Genomic DNA, 8343 nt, shown 5'->3' on the forward strand with positions numbered 1-8343 from the left:
TGAAAAAATGTGTGTACATTTTGTTTATAATATTTAATTCTCCTATCCAACAAAAAAATGATTCACAAAGCAATACATTGAAAACATTTGATAGTTTTATAGTATTCAAAGTTGTAATTTGTAAGACAATACTAGTACAAAAGTAAAGTAGGAAAAAGTGACACACTGGAGCAGTGTTAAATTTTATGAAAATTTCAAAACAATTTAGCCCTAATCTCATACCAGTGCTGTACATTATAGCATTAATTATAATACAAGTATAACCACTAAGAAAATAACTAAAAATATAGGAAAGAACACTATTAAAATTTTATGTTTGAAAAGATAAATCTAACAGCAATTATAAAAATATATGAATATATTTACAGATAAACTCGGGAAAAAAGACTTAAGACATAAAGAAAAGTAATATCAAAATGGTGACATAAATCCTATGAGTAGTCATTAAATGCAAAGGAACTTAACCATTTCTATCAAAAGGTAGAGATTGACATTATGTTGTCTACAGAAGATGCTGGTTAGACACAGAGACTTAAATATGTTTAAAGTAAATAGAAGAAAACATATGCATGCAAACAATAAGAAAGAAGAACATTTGTTACTCTACTGATGTTAGAGAAAAATTAACATTCCGACAAAAATTATTCCAGGACACAAGAAAGATATTTTATAATTAAATGTTCAAATTATCAGAAGGACAGAATAATTATAAACATATGCACCTAAAAACAGATTCTCCAAAATCCATGAAGTAAAACATAATCAGTGAACAATAATAGTTGGAAACTTCAATACCCCAATTTCAGGACTGGAAGGACAAATAGGAAGGAGATCAACTGGAGGGTGAGGACTTGAGCAGTCCTACAACCAAGTAGACCCATGAGAGAGTTTGGATCTCCTTATCTAACAACTGAGAATTCCATCTGCAAAACCATGGAGGAAAATAAGCAAACTAAATCCAAAGCAACAGAAAAAAGAAAATAAATGCTAGAGTTGCAAATAAGTGAGAGAGATGAAGTCAATGAAAACCAAAGGTTAATTCATAGACTAGGTAGACATATGACAAAACTTTAACTTATCTGAAAAGGAAATAAAGAGGGAAGTCTCTAAAGAATTGTATCCATAATTACAGAGGCAACTATCCACTTTATGGAAATGAAAGTTCTTATAGGAGAATACCATGAACATACACATGCCAACTGATAGATAGAAAGAACTTCCTAAAAAGTCACCAACTTCCAAAATTAACTTAGGCAAAGTAGAAATTCTGAATAACACTAATAAATAGTCCTAATAGAGTAAGTTAAGAGACTAAATAAGCAAAGAATAAATTGCCCACAAGGAAAATTTCTCATACTGACATTGTGTCCATGCTGAAAAGTATCAAATATTTAATGAATTAGCCTCAATCCTTCTAAAGAACTTCCCAGAAACAGAAGTAGATGGAATACTTCCCAACACATCTCAGCAATACCCAGACACCAAAATCAGACAAAAACATCCCAAGGAAAGAAATAGCATTCTCACTGTGAATATGTCAGTGTTACTAATAAAAGACTAACATATTTATTCCTACAGCACACTTAAAAGGATTATTTACAATGACGAAGTGGCTTTATCCCAGGAGTACAGGGTTAATTTACACATGGAGGTCAATAAATATGATTCGCCACATTAACACCTGAAAAGCAAAATCTTCACAGTCATGTTAACTGATGTAGAGGAATAATCCAATGACAAACCTGCACACTTTCATGATAAAAAACACAACAGGAACAGAAAAACTAGAAGAAGAAAGGAGCTTCCTCAACTAGATAACAGAAAACCCTGATTGTTTAAGGCTCCCTTTCTCAGTATTTGTCATGCTGACTACCCTGACCTGCTCACCACAGAACACGTTGTTTAAAAAAAAATATTAGCACCCATCTACTACATTCCAGATGTTGACAATACTGTCTTTGTCAGCATTAGCCACATCCCATTCATAGCCCTGGGCTTGATCTTCCCATCCTCTGTGGTTGTCCCTACATTCAACATCAGTAGCCCACTTTCATGGTCACATCCAGAACACAGCCCAGACAGAAAGGGCATCTGTACCAACATGCTATTCCCAAACCTTCCACCAACCAGTCCTCACCTTCTGTCTTTGACATTTCTGGTTCACTGACCCCATCTCTTTTATTATTCATGGAATCTTTTTGTTTTCCATTCTCTCAGCATTTCTTAGATATCATTGGTTATTATTATACTAAATTGCATGCAATCACCGTTAGAACTTTTCCTTTATATCTTGCTACTTATTCTAAACAATAGCTTTATTGTTTAGAATGATGAGGAGAAGAATTGTGGATGGTCCCACCAGGAATGTTTGGGAAGATTGTGAAGTGGGTAATATTTCAAAGGTAAAGCAGGTAAATGTGAAAACATTGTGTCTGCTCATATCCTGAGATACATGGGCAACAGAAAGAAAGATAAATAGGACCTTGAGATAAGACCAGTTTTCTCACACAACAGTAAAATGAAGGCAGTGATATGAGGAGGTGGGGTGGGGGAGAGAGTTTGGAGATTATAGAGGATGATAGTCAAACAATGAAGAAAAGCATGTATAAAAGAGAAGGGTGCAATGGGGGATGGCCAGAAAGTTGAGAGGAGGGTTGCAGAAAGTGTGTGGATATCTCTGGATGGTCATCAAGATTTGCACCTGAAGCATACAGGAGTCTGAGGCATGATGAAACCCTTTGGAAAATATCTTAGAGGAAAGTGGTACTTGAGTAAAAGAAGATACAATCTGAACAATATTCATTCAATTTGTTGTTTGGGATCTCAAGAATTCTATACATTTCATTTGGCATGAAATCAAAGATACAAGATCAACAGGGGCAGAGGGCATGTATTCGTGCTATTCTTTATTTGAGGCAGGATCTTGCTATACAGTCTATGATGGCTTTAAGCTCTAGATCCTTGTGCCGCTACCTCCAAATACTGAGATTATAGACATGTACCACTATAGGTGATTTTACTATAAATATTGAGTGGCAGGACAATTAGAGGGAATAACACAGAGAGCTGGGTAGCCACTGAAACCACCTATAAAAATAGAAATCTGGCTCACACTTTAGTGGCAACCAGCCCAGGATGCTGAACTACACACTGAGGAGTTGCCAATCTGGGGAGGCCAATCACTTCTACAACATTTGCTTCAAATCAGTAAGGAATAGGTCAGTGTCTGCCATCTTCCCCAGTTTTTGTCACTGCTTCCATCCTAAGACTATGCACCAAAAGCCAAATACACCAGCCTTCATAATCACACAAGATGCCCAGTGTAGCCAGTCACCTCCAGTTTCCTGTGTCACAGCCCCATCAGAGCTGTCCTAAACCAGGTTCTTTCCTCATGAGAAAGCTCTCCTGCTCCTCTGGCTGCCTGTAAGCCTCTGACAGCCCCAAATACAGCTGCCTCCCTTGCTGTAGCAAGCTTTGTTTTTCTCATTAGAGTGCCCTTCATTTACTACAAAAACAACAAAGTATTACCAAAATAACTGATAAATAGAAATGGTAAGAAGGGCTGGGAATGTTAGTACATAGCTATTGTAACAGGTAGTTAAGAAACTGCATTTGCTAAACAGCACTGACTCCTTTCTTTAACAGGAAGCAGCATAAAGAGCTTGGCCTCCTACCTCCATTTACATCTGTCTTTGTTCTGAACAGTTACCAGGCTGCTACCTTCGAGTTCAGGAAGGACAGGACTGATTAATAACATCTGTAGCAAGAGTTGAAGCTTCCCCACAGGCACCAGTGACTTCCTGACCAATCCTGAGATGATGAGCAACTGGACCACACCTCTGACAACCTAACCACACCTTTGAGTAGGACTAATAATTACGCATTCCTATCACCACCTGCTCCAGTCCTTCCTCTATTTAAATGTAAAACTCAGTTCTGCATGCTGAAAATGGGTTGAAATGCTTTCTGTCCACTTATCACAGCATGTGCATGAGGCATAAAAAATCTCCTTTACCACTCTCAGGCTGTGCTCTACCACTATCAGGCTGTTTATTTGGTACATTGGAGCAAGTGGCCAGACCGGACATGATGGAACTCCTGGAGTTGGGCCTCTGTCAGACAACTGCAGTTATACTGCAGTCCCAGCATGCAGGATGCTAAGGTGGGAACATCGAGAGTTTGAGGCTAGTTTGGGCTTCACAGTGAGACCCTGCCCCTCCCCCAAACAAAATGGAACAAACAAACAAAAAGCAGTAATAAGTATAATTATAAAACAAATTATTAAAAAGAAAAAAAGGATGGAATAAAGCAACAAATAATGGTGCAAGAAAGAAAACGGAACACATCCCAGTGGGTACCCAAAATTTTACTGCACAATACATTGTATTTAAGCCAAAACCTTGTCAGAGAGGATTAAAAAAAGAAGACCCAAAATATGCTAATTACAGAGGGATACAATTTAATATAAGTGCACAAATCTGTTGACTATAAAAAGGTAGAAAATATATTATGGAAAACCTAAGAAGAAATATGGTATGACTTAATTAAGACCAGGTGAAATATAATGTGTGTTTAATAGAACTAAAACACTGTTTGAAATAAAGAATTACAATTTATGATGATAAAAGAATCAATTCAACATAAAGACACAATACTTGAAATTTTGTATGCATCTGATAATGTATCCTCAACATACATGAAGCCAAAGTTGTCAGAAGAAAAGGGAGCAATACACAAACATTTGGAGTTTTTAATACACCTCTCCTCTGTAACTGATATACTAGATAGTAAAAAATATCTGTAAGAACATAGGAAGATTGAGAAATGTGATGAACTGACTTGATGTAACTAGTAGGCAATGAATGCACTACAGAATGCACATTTATTTCAAATACAATTGGACAGTTTACCTGACCCACTAAACAAGTAACACATTTCAGATTATTTAATTACAGCCAGAATATTCTTTGATCAGAATGTCATTAAACTAGAAATTAACAGAAAGAAAGTTAGTACTTATCCAAATTTAAAAAATAAACTCACTAACTCTAAATAGACCATGAACAACAAATACATCATAATAAATATTAGAGAACTTTTGGACTGAATTAGAAAAGGATATATATGAAATCATGAAGTATGGTTAAATCAAAGAATACAGGTAGTTTATAGCTTTAAATATATATAATGAACAGATGAAAATTGATGATATAAGCTTCATGCCAAATAGTAAGGAAACATACAAGGAAAAACAACATTCAAAGAAGAATGGAGAAATATAAAATATGATCATGGGATCGTAAATAACAGAACTATAAAGTAAACATGTAAAAAGAGATAATAAAACAGCCAAAGGTTTGTTTTTTGAATTTATTAATAACATTGATAAATACTTCTTTTTCTCCTCACACCATGTCTTCCCATTCATAATACAGACCTGACACAGGGCCTGGCCTAAGGTGTATGTGGGATAAGTTCACTTAGGTTCATCTTTCTACATAGTCAGTGTCAGAACACAACCTGTGGTAAGCACCAGGAATCCTCATAAACACTTCTAGTTGATACTTATCAAGATGAAAAAGTAAAAGAATAAATTATAACTATCATGAATAAAACATAAGCATCACTACAGTCTACAGACATGATCATAGTGAAAACATATTGTGAATAATATTTCATTAATACAATTGATAACTTAAAATTTGAGAATTGAAAGTTAATCCTGACAGAAGAAATTTAAAAAGTAAAATTTGAAATAATAATTAATGTCATTGGAGTTGCAATTTAAAAAATTTATTTAATCGAAGTTCAAACTCACAATTTCACTCATGAATTCTGTCAAAATTTTGAGGAAGAAATAGAACTTAATTTACACCAGCATTTCCCAAATGTAGAAAGATCTGGGGCATAAATTGTCATTATATAATTAGTATAAATTATATTTTAAAATCCACAAAGATTTTGAAAGAGAGAAAGAAGAGGAAGAGAAGAAGGAGAAAGAGAAACAGAGAGAAGAGGAGTAGGAAGAAGAGGGGAAAGAAGAAAGGAGAGAGACAGAGATAGAGGGAGAGAGAAGGAAAAGGGAGAGAGAGAAGAAGGGGTAAACAAATGGCTGGAAAGAAGGAACAAAGGAAGGAAGGAAGGGAAAGAGAGCAAGACAAATTCTCTCAGTAATATGGCATTTTAAAATAACAAATCCAAGACAGCAGTATGTAGAAAGGATTGCACACACTGATCAAATGTGCATTCAAGAAATGCAAAGTTGATAGAACAAAGCTGAAGGATTGAAAGTTCAGTTAATAGAAAATGGAAGCTCATAAAATAATCATAATAATTGCAGAAAATCTTTTGCTAAATATAGTACCCATTCATGAAAAAAATTTTAATAATGTAGGAAGTTAAAGGAATTTTTTTAATCTAAATGGAAATATCATTTCGCATTTTGGCAACTACCCTGCAGTAAGCATGCCTAATGGTTGCATTAGAACCTGTGGACTTTCTTATTTCCAGGAGTGGGTAGATGTTAGATGTAGAGAGTGGTTTATCGGTTTTCTGATATTCATGAGCTGACACTTTTTTCCATTCAGAGTGTAAGAAAGCATTTTGATCTGAATATTTCTCAAATGTCATTAGCTTGTCATTACAGCAATTTAGCTCTATCTGAATCCATGTAATTTCTGAGTGGAAAGCAAGCCTTCCTTTAGCAGGGAGAGCAAACATTGGCACATGATCTATTAAGGGTCCTGTGATAATTAGCAGGTGTGAGAGTTGTGATGATTTTTTTTGAAGGAAGAATGCGAGCTTGTTAATGGAGGGCATTGCTAACAATGTTTTAATCCAGCTAATATAATGATATCCCTGATCTAAATCTAATATTAGTTTCAATTTCTGATCTTCACTTCTACCATAGCATAAAGTGTCATTGTCAATTGTTTCAGTCAATTTTTTTCTGATGGTTTATGAAGATTTTGATAGTTTACCTTCACAACAAGTACTTCAGTGGTTGGCACAGATTGGACACCCAGTGATGTTTGCTAATTAATTGCAAACCTGCTATTATTTTAAGTCAAACTAAACACATCTATCTTCAACTGTAGGAATCATTTCTACCAAACAACTCAAAGATGATAAAAATTTGTTATTCAAAGCATGTGACCTTTGTCCCAAATCAGCAAATACTTAGAAAGTTTATTGCAAGAGAGAGACCTAATGACACATTTCAGCCTCAGGTTTGCCTCATGCTCCATTGATGCTCTCCTCATTCTAAGGAGATGCATTTCACCACCATACAGAATTTCAAAGTGTGGGTAAATAAAACCAGATGTGCATTTTTACTCCAGCTCAAGAGAGGAACATCTGAAGTAAAAAGAGAGTTCTGTGGTTTTTTTTGGATCCATATACAGCTGGCAGAGAGATGGGGGATCCATGAGAGAATCTGAGGGCTACAGAGGGCTTTGGTTGGCCCTCCTTTGGGAGTTTGCATGGAGTGAATACCATGAAGAGATCCTCAACCCACCAAATAACCAACAGGCTCTCTTTGTAGTGGAGCTAGGAGAGGACATTATGATAGGAACAATTATTCTGTTCTCATAAACACTTTAGGTCAAAGAATCCATGAGAAGTTTCTACAAATGGTGTGCTTGTACAACAGGGATGAATGACATCATCTCTCATCCTGTCCACAGGTCTACCCAGCTGTGGAGAAGAACTGCATGGTCACAGAGTGTGAAGCAGGAGCCTAATAACATGTTTGCCTAACTTTTATTTTATGCCTGGAGAAAAAAAAAAGAAAATGAGTACATTTCTTTGAATGTTTGGCAAATATGTAAGATTTTAAAAATATATTTATTTTTCATTATACATATTTAAAGTATGACACATGATTTGTAAACATGTATTTTTAAAAGTTAACATTTTTGTCAGTAAATTAACCCAGCCTGTACTACATCTGTTATCTTTCTTTTCAATAGTAAGATCACCTAAAATCTATTACCAAATTTCTATTACACAATGAAAAGTTACTGACTATATTTCTCTTTGTAAATTAGGTTTCCAGAATAATTTATCCTATAATTGTTCATCCATTTTTTTGTGCCTTCTACCCCCGGTAACCTTTCTATATTTTGTTTCTCTGTATCTTATTGTATTATTTTGTTTTAGATTCCATATTTTTTTCTTTCTTTGTCTGGATTATTTCATTAACATAATGTCTTCTAGTTTCATTTATGAAACTATATCTCTTAAAGCGGAATGACATTTTACTGAATATATGTCACAATTTCTTTATCCATTCATCTGCTGATGGGCAACTTGACTACTGTGAATAATGATGCAAAGAGCATG

At 35.0% G+C, this 8343-nt stretch overlaps 1 non-coding gene across 1 annotated transcript; it reads right to left on the reverse strand.

Moving 5' to 3' along the window:
• Positions 1–5410: 5410 nt before the first annotated feature.
• Positions 5411–5542, reverse strand: LOC141422274 (small nucleolar RNA SNORA51). The gene has a single exon (XR_012446868.1). It is a non-coding gene; the product is annotated as a small nucleolar RNA SNORA51 (small nucleolar RNA).
• Positions 5543–8343: the final 2801 nt, after the last annotated feature.

Source organism: Castor canadensis, chromosome 3, assembly GCF_047511655.1.
Source record: "Castor canadensis chromosome 3, mCasCan1.hap1v2, whole genome shotgun sequence".
Lineage (NCBI taxonomy): Eukaryota > Metazoa > Chordata > Mammalia > Rodentia > Castoridae > Castor > Castor canadensis.